This window comes from Macaca nemestrina, chromosome 19 (genome assembly GCF_043159975.1).
Source record: "Macaca nemestrina isolate mMacNem1 chromosome 19, mMacNem.hap1, whole genome shotgun sequence".
In the NCBI taxonomy this organism is placed as follows: domain Eukaryota; kingdom Metazoa; phylum Chordata; class Mammalia; order Primates; family Cercopithecidae; genus Macaca; species Macaca nemestrina.
In genome coordinates, this window is record NC_092143.1 from 43,834,465 (window position 1) to 43,848,129 (window position 13,665).

The window sequence follows — 13,665 nt, forward strand, 5'->3', positions numbered from 1 at the left end:
TCAAAGATTAAAATGTTAAAAAAGAGAAAGAGAAAGAAAACCTCAGATTACTAGAAGAAAACAAGGATGATCATCTTTAAAATCTTGGAATGAGAAAGACCTTTCTAAGCATAATGTGAAAACTAGAAGTAATAAAGAAAACATTTGACACATTTGACAACTTAAAAAAAAAAGAAACTTTCTGTATGGAAAAAATGGCATCCTAAAAAAAGTTGAAAGCCGAGAAATAAAAAAATCAGAATATAAAAACACTGCAAAAATGTATTTGCAATACATTTGACAGCTAAGGAGTTAATTTCCCTTATGTACAAACCCATGCGAGCTCTTACAAATCAGGGTCCAATAATTAAGAAAATGTCCACACCATCACTAATACTTGATATATTTAAATCTTGTCCTTCTTTTATTTGTCTGTCCACTAGATAATACTCAGTGTTGGATAGGGTGTGGGAAAGTGGGCACATTCATATGTTTGCTAATGTAACTTTTTAGGAGGATAATTTGTCAAATTCATTAAAATGTAAAATATTTATACCTATTGGCAGATTCATTCCTGGAAGCATCATGTGTAGCTTCACAAGATTGGAAACAACTCAAATATCTATTGATGGGGATCAATGAGACAAATTAGAGTACATACATTAATCCAACCAAATGTTGATTGTCTACTATCTGATGATACTTGCATTCTCATGGAAGGAAATGCAGAGCAAATAGCTAAACAAATAGCCACACAAGGTTTGTAAACTGCTTTGAAAGAAATCAACATATTGCATTATAGAGCAAGCATTGGCAACATATGGCCTGTGGGCCTAACCTGGTCTGTCACTTGTTTTTGTGTAGTTTATGAGGTAGTTTGGATGTTTATCCCTTCCAAATCTCATGTTGAAATGTAATCCCCAATGTTGGGGATGGGCCTGGTGGTAGGCCCCACCTCCAACATTGGGATTCTAGGGGTGGATCCCTCATGAATATCTTGGTGCTGTCCTCATGACAGTGAGTGAGTTCTTGCTCTGAGTTCACATAAGATCCGGTGGTTTAAAAGAGTGTGGCGTCTCCCCTCTCTGTCTTGCTCTTGCCCTCATCTTCCACCATGATCGAAAGATTCTTCAGGCCCTCACCAGGAGCAGATCCTGGAGCCATGCTTCCTATAAATCCTGCAGAACTGTGAGCCAATTAAACCTCCTTTCTTTAAAAATTACCCAACCTCAGGTACTTCTTTATAGGAACGCACAGATGGACTAATACAGCTTGTGAGTTAACAATGATTCTTACATTTTTAAATGGTTGTGAAAAAAATCAAAAGATGAATATTATTTCATGATGTGAATATTACATGGCATTTGTACTCCTTTTATGTACCCACAAAAATTTAAAAATTTTAAAAACCTTAAAAAAGAAAATTAGATGGCCTTTCAAATTTCAGTGTTCATAAATAAAATGCAATCAGAATGCAGCCATACCTATCTGTTTGCATGTTGTCTGTGTCTGCTTTTCACTGTAGTGGTAGAGTTAAGTCATTTCTCTAGAGACTGTCTTTTTTTTTTTTTTTTTCTTGAGACGGAGTCTTGCTCTGTCACCCAGGCAGTGGCGCAATCTCAGCTCACTGCAAGCCCTGCCTCCCTGGTTCACACCATTCTCCTACCTCAACCTCCCGAGTAGCTGGGACTACAGGTGCCTGCCACCGCACCCAGCTAATTTTTTGTGTTTTTAGTAGAGATGGGGTTTCACCGTGTTAGCCAGGATGGTCTCCATCTCCTGACCTTGTGATCCACCCACCTTGGCCTCCCAAAGTGCTGGGATTACAGGCGTGAGCGGCTGCACCCGGCCAAGACTGTCTTATAAAGGCTAGAATATTTACTTATCTTGCCCTTTGCTGGAAAAGATTGCTAACCCCTATTTTAGATGGAATAAATAATGAAGGGGCCAAGAGAAATGAAAACATATGTCTACACAAAACTTGTACATGAATGTTCACAGCAGCATTATTCATAAGAACCCCAAAGTGGAAATGACCCAATTTCCCATCAACTGGTGAACAGATAAAATTTATCAATCCATTTGTTTGATAAAGAAATGAATGGATAAATAAATAAAATGTGGTATATCCATACAATGGAATACTATTGAACCATGAAAAAGAATGAAGTACTGTTTCATACTACAACATGAATGAACCTTGAAAACATGCTAAATGAAAGAACCGAGTCTCAAAGGAATGTATATTGCATGATTCCATTTATATGAAATAAGCAGAATAGGCAAGTCTATATAGACAGAAAGTAGATTGGTGGTTACCTAGGCCTGGGGGGGTTGGGTAGGAATGGGGAGCAATTGTTAATGGGGGTTATGAAAATGTTCTAAAATTGATTGTGGTGATAGCTGCACAACTCTGTACATCTGCTAAAAGTTATTAAATTATACACACAAATGGGTTAATTGTATGGTATGTGAATATCTCAGTAAAGCTGTTTTAAGAAGAGTTGAGCATGCAATGGGTTTGGTATCTACTTTAGATAGGGTTTCAGGAAAAGCCTCTCCAAGGATGTAACGTTTGAATTATGACTTCAAGGAAGAGAAAAGGCAAGAGAAGAATATTCCACTCAGAGGAAATAACAAAAGCAAAAGTCCTGAAGCAGGAAGAAGCTTGTCCTGTTTGAGAAACAACAAAGCCAAGCATGGCTGCTGCATCGTATTCTGGTGGAAGAACATGAGGTCAGAAAAGCAAGCAGGGTCTAGATCATCTAGCTCCTGTGGGAGCTACTCAGGAAGGCAGATAGTAGGATGTTGGTTATCAGAGACTTGGAAGGGAAGAGGGGAGAGGGAAATGAAGAGAAGTTGTTTAGTGGGTACAAAAATAGAGTTATATAGAAGGAATAAGTTCTAGTATTCAATAGTGCAATAGGGTAATTATAGTTAATTTATTGTATATTTAAAAATAGCTAGAAGAATTGTAATGTTTCCAACACAGAGAAAAGACAAATGTTTGAGGTATTGTTGGATATCCCAATTACCTTGATTTGATCATTGTATGCATGCGTCAGACTATCACATATATCCCACAAATATGTACAACTGTGATATATCAATAAAGAAAGAATCTAGCTATAGTGGGAGATTGAATCAGCTCTCTCTGAAGAAGATGGCTGTGTGTAGGAGAAGGAGTTGCTTGAAAATCTGCTAGTCTATTAAGAAGGATCTGGGTGGGTAAACAACAATGTCTGCTATGATTATAACCACAGGAAGATACTGAGCCCTTGCCATGTGTCAGGCATTTATTCCTCACAGCATCTTTTGAGATCAGCACTAGTAATCTCTGACTCAAGTTACACATGAGAAACTGGAAGTTTAGTGAGGTTAACTACCCAATCCTAGGTCCCATAGATAAGTAAATGGGAGAGTTGAGATTTGAACCCGGGTCTTCCAAAAGCCAAGGTTTGTGTTCTTTTTTTAAAAAAATTAATTTATTTATTAATTTATTTTTCGAGACGGAGTCTCACTCTGTTGCCCAGGCTGGAGTGCAGTGGCGTGATTTCCGCTCACTGCAAGCTCCGCTTCCCGGGTTCACACCATTCTCCTGCCTCAGCCTCCAGAGTAGCTGGGACTACAGGCGCCCGCCACCACGCCCGGCTAATTTTTTTGTATTTTGTTTGTTTGTTTGTTTTCAGTAGAAACAGGATTTCACCACGTTAGCCAGGATGGTCCCAATCTCTTGACCTCGTGATCCACCCACCTCGGCCTCCCAAAGTGCTGGGACTACAGGCGTGAGCCACTGCTTCTGGCCAAGGTTTGTGTTCTTTACAGTATCATCAAATTGTACCCCTCTCCCCCAAGCAAAAATGGAAAGCCATGTAGGCTAAAGTGGTTGGGAAAAGCTTTATGGAGGAGGCTGGATTTGAGGTAGACCCAGAAATAGAGATGAAAGGAGGCAGAGGGCAGCCCCGAAGAGATGATCAAAGTGAACTAAGATGCAAAGACTGGAGAACACAAGAGATATGCAGAACACATTGGTGAATTCACCTGTTAGTTTTGAGGGCTCAGTAGCAGAGTAGTGGAATGAAGTCTAGAATGGTACACAGGAGCCAAATTCTGGCAGTCTCAAATGCTGTTCTGCCTGGGTGACATTGTCTGGTGGGTGGCATAGGGACACAAAATGTTCTGAGCAGAGGGGTGACAAGGTCACAGTGTAGGTGATAAAGAGGAGTATGGTAGTGAGAGGCAGGAGTAGAATGGGGAAGATACTGAAGGCATGGACTAGAGTTAGGGGCTGTTGCCATCCTTTAGCTCTGAGGAGTATGGCTTTTACCTTTAAGTGGGAGTAGTGACTGTGGCTGCCCCCCAAAAATAGCTGAACATATGAGCTATTTCCATGCAATAAATAATTGGACTTGGTATTTGAACAGAGCATGGAGCTTAGGAGAGGAAGAAATCAAGGAGGATTCCAAGGCTTGAATGACAGAAATAGGGAAGCTTCTAGAATTAGATGTAGGTAAAGTGTATACAGAAAAGAACAAAAGACTAAGGATTCCCTCAACCTTGGAGAATATCATAAGTGTAAAAGGTGTGCAGACCTTGCTAGTTGCCAACCTGGTATCCACCTGATTTTCTTTACTAACTTAACCCTCAGCAGCAATGTTCCTGCTTCCAAAAATACATTTCCCAGCTCCTTTGCAGTGGAGATGAGCATGTGACACCGTCTCTGGTTATGAGACCTGAGTGGAAGCGTGTTGAGGATTTCTGGGAAGGTTCTTCTTTTCTCATGTGAATGACAACCTTTTTTCCTTGTGGCTTCCTCTCATTTTGCCTGGATGGAGGACAGGAGGCAAGAGGTTGAACAGCCATTTTGCAGTCATGACTAACCATGAAGACAAAAGCCACCTGCTAAGGATGAGAGAGCAGAAAGATAGAAGCTGCCTGGGAAGATGGGAACATTGCAAAGTCTCTGTGCCAGTCCTGGATTGTCTACCTATGCACTTCACGTGAAATAAGAAAAACGAGGCTGGGTATGGTGGCTCACACCTATAATCCCAGCACTTTGGGAGGCCAAAGCAGGAGGATAGTTTGAGCCCAGGAATTTGAGACCAGCCCAGACAACACGACGACACCCTATCTCTACAAAAAAAAATTAACTACTGTTAATTTTTGTGGTGGTGTGTGCCGGTAACCACAGCTGCTGGGGAGGCTGAGGTGGGCGGATCACTTGAGCATAGGAATTTGAGGCTGCAGTAAGCCATGATTCTGCCACTGTTCTATAGCCTGGGTGACAGAGAGAGACCTTGTCTCAAAAAAAAAAAAAAAAAAAAAAAAATTCTAGCCGAGCACAGTGACTCACACCTGTAATCCCAGCACTTTGGAAGGCTGAGGCAGGTAGATAATCTGAGTCGGGAGTTCAAGACCAACCTGGCCAACATGGTGAAACCCCGTCTTTACTAAAAGTACAAAAAATTAGCTGGTCATGGTGGCAGGCACCTGTAATCCTATTTACTCGGGAGGCTGAGGCAGGAGAATCACTTGAACCCGAGAGGCGGAGGTTGCAGTGACCTGAGATTACACCATTGCACTCCAGGCTGGGCAACAAGCGTGAAACTTCGTCTAAGAACAAAAAAATATTTATTTTGTTAAGCTGCTATAGTAGGGTTACTATTATATGAAACTAAATGTAATTCCTGACTGATACAGTGGGTTAGAAAACAAAGGAGAGAAAAAGAGTGATCAGGTAAGTAAGAGGAGAGCCAGAAAAGTTCAGTTCACAGGCGCTGACAGAATAGAGTCTGGACCCAAAGAGGACATTTGCTAAAGGTTGTAGAGTGGGTGAGAAGGCGGAGAGGGTGTTCTAAGGACAAGCTCACCAGAGCAGAGCCATAAGTGAGATGGTGAGACTGGCAGTGTCACCGGTATGGAGTAGAGAAGAGGTCCATGGAGTCAAAGGGGCACAAATACATGCATTGTCAGGTAGTTGAAATGAATGTTGAAAGGAACTGGGATGAGGGCAGGAAGGATAGAAAGAATGAGAGTCAGGTGCCAAAAAGCTATCGAGGAGTCTAGGAATGGGTCCCAGAAAGCAGGACTTGGTGTTGCCTTTAAAGACAGTACTAGCCAGCATCTAGGCAGGGTTTCCCAGCCTGTCATATTCTTGGAGATGTCACAGCGACTCAGTTTGTTTCCATTTATCCTTAATTGACCAGATGTTCAGTAACAGGCTCTCACTCTCCTGATTAATAAAGTTGAACCTAGAAAGCTGTATGATAACTGACTAACTTCCTGGGAAGTACGCCCTTCCTAGGATTCACATGTTCAGAATTATGCCTGTTTTTCACAGATACCTGTGCTTGATTTCCAGGTAACTGGGAAACCAAATCCATTGTCAGAAGGTTGCTGAATGAGCCCAGAACCGGAATGAAAGCACTCCTGCTTGGATGCGTGTGCTTCCTCAGAAGTGGTAGTTCAGATGAATCCCCTGCCTCCTCTCTCCATCTGGACTGTGTACACATCTCTCAATGCTGGGCCTCAGGTCTTTCTTTAATCACACAGTGCCCCTACAGCTGCTGAGGTTATAGCTTTCTTCACGTTGATCCAAGCCTAAGGATAGCCACTGGTCACCTGGACAGGTCTGACGTAGGTGTGTCTGTTGTCTTCTCAGTCACTAATTTAAAAGCCACCTATAGCTAGGTGGAGAGACTCTGTATCTGGTTCTTCTCATCAGCTGTGCACTGATTAGCATCATTTTCACTGTCACGGGGTGGTAATTACCCAGTTTCATCCTCAAAGTCGGGGTGGAGGGCACATCACTGAAAGCCCTATGAGCCCAAGACAAACGTGGATAATCATTTTAGTTCTTACCAAATTGATACCATAACTTCAAATCACAGAATCAACACAAATCCTAATGGTGGCCAAGCAGTCTTTTCAGAGGCTACCCATGAACTTCCAGGAGCCACAGGGGAGTGCTGGGCTGAGGTATCAGCCCACCAATGCATGCACCTGCTCCTTTCTGCATAGGTGGGCATGGGATAGTCTTTGCTGTACAGAAGGCAACAATTTGGCTGGTGGTTGGCAGGTGCAGTTTTTGGCTCAGAAAATATGGCCGCTAAACCCATAGGGTAACACTTGTTCTTGGTTTTCTCAAGGAAAGTCAGGAAATATTTGGAAAAGGTAAGCAAGGCACAAGCCATACCCTTTAGTCCCTAGGCCTGACTGTGTGCCTATTGCTCTGTGTTGGTAGGCCCCAGTTGCGTGGCTGCAGCCAGGTCTGAGTGCCTATATTTCAGACAATGTGGCAGCAAGGTACCTGCCCAGGACAGTGGGGCTGTGGACACCTGGGTGCTGGTAGAGCAATGGAACACCCTGGAGGACAGCCTGAAGACAAAACTGAGGTACCACAGCAACAGCCATCAGTCTCCTCAAAGGGCCACTAGGAAGTCAAGTTTTAATATGAAAATAACTTGGGTTCAGTGACGCATGCCTGTCATCCCAGTTACTTGGGAGGCTGAGGCAGGAGGATAGCTTGAGTCCAGGAATTCGAGGCTGCAGTGAGCTATGATTTTGCCTGTGAATGACTACTGCACGCCAGCCTGGGCAACATGACGAAGTCCTATCTCTTTAAAAAAAAAAAAAAGAATTAAAAAAAATATATATAAGACTGGGCTTTAAATGCCCTAGAGGTAAAATGTCTTATTTTTAGAGGAAGAGGGATGCCTGTGGAGCTTAAGCACAGGTTAGGTGACACTGTCAGGAAGAATGTGAAAGGGATTCTTTTCCTTAGCAAAAAGTCAGACCACATGATTCTAAGGTCTCTTCCAACTCTGAAATGCCAGGTTCTGTCACCTAATATATGACAATCGATGGGGCTTATACAGGGAGACTATCCAGTATTTATGCATTTGCTGTGCTTACTTATCTCCTGATCATTAGTTGTTAAAATCCTCACAGCCATAACTTTGACAGGAATAAAAATGACAGTTTTTGTTGAATGTACATGGACACAGAATACCATGGCTTTGGAGATAAATTTTAAAGCACTAGGTACACTTGGCATCAGAAATACATAGGTATCTTGTTCATGCATGCTAATACAGAACAATAGTCAAGAGATGTTAAATGAAGATGAAGCAAGGGTAACGGTGTAAAGCGCATACTTCCAGCTGGGTGCAGTGGCTCACACCGGTAATCCCAGCACTTTGGGAGGTAGAGGTGGGTGAATCACTTGAGACCAGAAGTTCGAGACCATCCTGGCCAACACAGTGAAACCCTATCTCTACTAAAAATACAAAAAAATTAGCTGGCATGCTGGTGCGTGCCTGTAGTCCCAGCTAGTCAGGAGGCTGAGGCACAAGAATAACTTGAACTCAGGAGGCAGAGGTTGCAGTGAACCAAGATCATGCCACTGCACTCCAGCCTGGGTGACACAGCCAGACCCTTGTCTCAAAAAAAAAAAAAAAATAGCAAGCGCATACTTTCCTCAATTTCAAAAAATGACATATATGTATATAAATACGTATATTTGTACATTCATGGAATAACTCCAGAAGGATATCCAAAAATCTGATACCAATGTTTTGGTCACTGAGTGGCTGAAGGTAAGAAAAACGATTACTTTCTACTGGTTACTTTTTTTGTACTTTTCAACTTCTATACATTGTGCGTGTATAACCTGTCAACAATAGTAATAATAATGATAATGAACCTTAGCTGCCTTACCAAGAAACCACAGTTACTGGCAGGCAGAGGGAAGGGTAGGGAGGCTGTGGAAAGGGCAGCCTTTGGGGGGCCCAGGGAGAAGAAAGTCTGTATATAAATACAATTCAATCCTGCCCGCATTTAGAAATCATTTGCAGTGAATTCCATGTGGGACTAGGTTAGTTTGAACTTGAGCCACCCTTGAGTGGATCATAAAAGTGAAAGGGGGGTTCATGGCTGTTCATGGTAACAAGTGACTACTTTGGGCTGTGGATATTTTCCTCAAACGCTCTAGTCTTCCTGGATGAACAGCTGGGCGCCTGGGTCCTGTCCTCATTCTGCCACTGCTAACAGTGTGACCTCGGGCAACAGACTCTTTGCACTGGGCCTCTTGGAGAAGTAAGGAGCTCACAAATGCATTGTCTAATTTATTCTGTCTGAACTAGGGTGTGGGTGTGGAAACACCACTTCAGAGCAATGAAAACCAAAGGCTGGTCTTGAGGAATCAGAGAGTGTATCAAGGAAACCACAGCAGAGTGGGGCTAAGCCTCGAGAGAATTACCATATCCTGTTTTCTGTCGGAGCCTGGCCAGACCCTTTGCCAGGTTCCAGTGAATCACCAAATCACTCTGGGCACGGCTCAATGCACAGATGGCGCTGGGAGCTGGGAGAGCCGCGTTAGGCGGGAAATCTCTCCTGCGCTAATCCCAGGAAGCATATGCTTAATTAGGCAAGGGTGTGTTGGACTTCCAGAGTACAGATAATTGAAAATTAGTGCAGGAGATGGCTTGTTTTCGCCTAAAAAAAAAAAAAAAAAGATGAAATATATGGGTAAGTGACAAAATTAAGGAGGCCCAAATTTGTTAATCTTTGAATTTTTATTGTACACTTAACTTTACAGAAAATAATTTTAACTGAAACACTACCCTAGAATCTCTTCTGATCTTGTTTGATATATAAACATATTTTATTATTTATTTATGTATTTATTTAGAGACAGGGTCTTGCTCTGTTGCCCAGGCTGGAGTGCAGTGGCGATCACAGCTCACGGTAGCCTTAAATGCCTGGGCTCAAGTGATCCTCATCTCAGCCTCCCGAGTAGCTGGAACTACAGGTGAGTGCCATCATGCCCAGCTTATTTATTTTTATTTATTTTTTATTTTTTAGTGGAGGCGAGGTCTTGCTGTGTTGCCCAGGCCGGTCTCAAACTCGTAAATGCAAGCAATAATCCCACTTTGGCCTTCCAAAATCCTGGGATTACAGGTATAAGTCACCTCGCCCAGTTACAAACACATTTTTTAAAATACGTATTGTATTTTTTATTTTAGAGGTGATACATGTTTTTATAAAAGGGTAATTGTATTTTATATTATTTTTATAGACATTTGGAAAACAGAAATATATACAGAAAAAATAGAACTCATGAAAGAGTGAAACAAAGAAAAAAAGTACTGTGTTAGCAATGTTGCAGATACTCAAGTCACACTTGACTGTATTAAAAATGTGGTTTCATTTTGTTTTAATATTGAACTGATATTCAATATTAATGTCATCAATATATTTCTGATATTCCCCATGAGCACCTCCTCATTGGACAGTAAGGAGCCTAAGGCTTCCCAGTGAATAGTATTCCCCTTTCCTCTGGTTTAAACAGGGTACTTTCAATTTATAAATTCTTACTTCTCAGAGACCAATCCCCCATAAGGTGTCAGCTGCCCAGGGATTGTATCAGAACCTGTAAGTGCTGAATAGTACCTACCCTGACCTGGCCTCTTGGGATTCTGTGCTAGCACATGTTGCTGGGGCCTTTGAGCCCAGCAATTTAGTCCCACTTACTTCTGCTGGTCCCCTGACCTTCTCAGCACTATTGCATTCTTTACCAGGGCATTTGGTTTCACATGGATCCTCTGCTATCTGTGAGCAGACCATGGACAGCCAGGAGCACATGGTCCATCTAACTGCCTATCACCTGCCAAACCTGTCTCAGTTTCCTCCATGCTCAAAGTAGCCACAGGTAGGGTTTCTCCTGTATTGTGTCCAGGGAAATGAGTTGCTAGCCCTGATGTCCTTGCACTTCCCAAAATCTATTTAGATGTGTAAGTGCCTGCCTGTCATATGTGGAGAGGAAAATAATAGGGATTCAGCACCTGACCTGCTTGCACTACATCAGTCTTTCTCCTTTGTTCTTTCACCTGAGCAGGAAAGGTCTGTCTTTTGATGTTCTGCTGTCTCTATATATGTATAAATATACACAGAAGATATATGGAGACAAATGTATATATTATATAATAGATTATATATTATATATAACAGATTATATATTGTTATATAATATATAATAGATTATATGTTATTATATAATATATAATCAATCATGTTATTATATATAATCTATTATATATTATATGTTATATAATAGATTATATATTTTCTATATTTGTCTCCATATAATATCCTTTGTGTATATCTAGGCATATATATAAGTATATTCAGAGGATATTATATGTATTATATTTTATAAATATATTTATATATTTACATATGTACTTATATGGATAACTATATATGTATACGAATATATAAATTTATATATTACATTAAATATATTAATGTATTTATGTAAATATACTTATATATTAAATAGATATATATTAATTATTCTGTATATATAGATTAAATATATTTATGTAAATATAATCATGTATTATATGAATATATTAAATATATGTATGTAAATATAATTATGTATTATATGAATATATTAAATATATTTATGTAAATAAACATTTATGTAAATATATTAATAATTATATATTGATATTATGTATATATTTGTGTTTGTATAATATCCTCTTTGTCCCTTCTCCATCCTAGACTATAAGGTTAGCAGACATCATAGTTTAACTGTTATAGGCAGTGAAACTTTCTTCTACAGTGAAAGAGACTACAGAAATTCAGAAATCCTGTTTCTTCTGACAAAGTCTGTCTCTCCATGCTATAAAACCCAATTTTGGTTATCAGAAGCAAATTATTAACTCTTGCCTTTTGTTACAGTAAGAGTTCTATCTGCCCCAGCTGACAGCCTCCCACCCCTAATTCCTCTCCTTCCCCTTTACCCAACACAGATGGATTTTGTAGGCTGATCATGGTAAGGTCAAATGCATAGAACCATTAAGAGGGGGGAAAAAGCACATTAATGTGCTTAGAAATATTACTCCAGCTACAACGTCTTTAAATTGCAATGTTTTGGTAGTGGCTAGGGAGGTTAAACATTTTTTAAAACATCTCATGTTATATAAATATGAAATATTTTATTACTTTGTAGCAGTTCTGTGTATAGTAAGGCTATTAACTCTTTGCCTTGATGCACATTTTTTTCTATACAATGTTTTCAGTCTTATAAAATTTCCATTTCTTTCATAATTTTATGCTTAGAAAACTTGTCCCCAAACTCTATTTTCTTTCACATTTTTCAGTCACTAAAATTTTTATGATTTTATTTTTTCTCTTTAATATATTGGGAATCTATTCTAGGATATACTGGAAGGAGAAGATCTAACTTGATTACTTCTAAACTGCCAATTTTCCCGGAATCATGTGATGAATATTCTAGAAACATAAGTATTTATATCGCTGTGTCTCATGCAGATGCACTTGTTTGTGCTTTTCCTCACTTAACCGTTTTTGAATGGCAAGCATATGCACAACCTCTTCTTTCCTTTCCAAATGAGTGGTTCCCCTCCTGTGTAATCTCCTTAGAAGGTTACTTAGTTATTCTAAGGATGCTTCCATTGATGGAAGTTCTTACTTTTTTATTGAACCCCCAATTACTGCAGCTCGATTACCTAATTTGCCAGGTAATGTGGCTCCAGATGACTCTTTCCTATTTCCAAAGAGCAAACACACTTCTAAAGCATGTTGAAGGAGAAAAGGATAACCTCAGTTCTGCTATGTTTGTGTTAAATTTAGTCTTATGACTTTGTAGTTGCATGTGATCAGGTGTATGTATGCACATAAATGAATAAGGTTTAATCTTCCCGTTCTGTATATTTGGCTGTAACTACAAATTAGAGTCATGTGCACTAGGGAGGAAGATGACTTTGTAAAGATACTGGCCTCTAAGCAAGCTCAGAGGGCACGAAGAACTCCTCCCTTCTCCCTCCAAGAAGAGACTCATTGGATTCACCTACAGTGGGATTCACCAATGGAATAGTGAGTGATTCTTAGAAACAGATTAGCTCTGCATGTCAGTGGTAGAGCCCATGGTTCCATTTAATTTTTTTTCCAGTGCCCTATGTATTTCTAACAACAACACTGACTAAAGGAAAGAAATGCCAAAACTGATATCCCTCTGGATTTTATAGATTTCCTAATTTTCTAATTGCTACACTCCTGCCAACAAAACACAGTGAAAGAATGCCCCATGAGGAGAGGTCTCAGAACACACCACAGGATGGGACTACAAATTTCAGTGATTACAAACAATTAAAGCAGGCAGCCAACATGTAATTTTCTTTTTAGGCATGGACATAGAATGAGAAACAACTTACTGGGTTGGAATAGATAGACACAGAGCTGTTTCCCTTTGTGTAAAAATCATACTTGATCAAATAGAGATTACAGCTAATGTGCCCTCCCCCATTTGCCTTTAAAATTGAGGGATGTGGAAATTAGTGAAATTAAATTCACAGCTGCATTATTTGCAAATAACAAAAATTCTATTTGATCCTGCAGAAGCCAAAAAAGGAATGTTTTGCCTTGTGGAAAAAAAGAAAGAGTTGAACATCCAAACAATGGGAGAGGAAGGCATACACTTGAGTCTCTGGGAACAATTGGAATTATGACCCCAAATATAACTGGAACTGTCTCCCTCTGTTCTGCATTTTGGCTTCTTTCCACACATTGACTTCATCCTGTCTCACTGTAGACTAGCCTTTTCCATGTATCAGAGTGGATGTCTGCCCTAAGCTCCTGAATTTTATTGTCTCT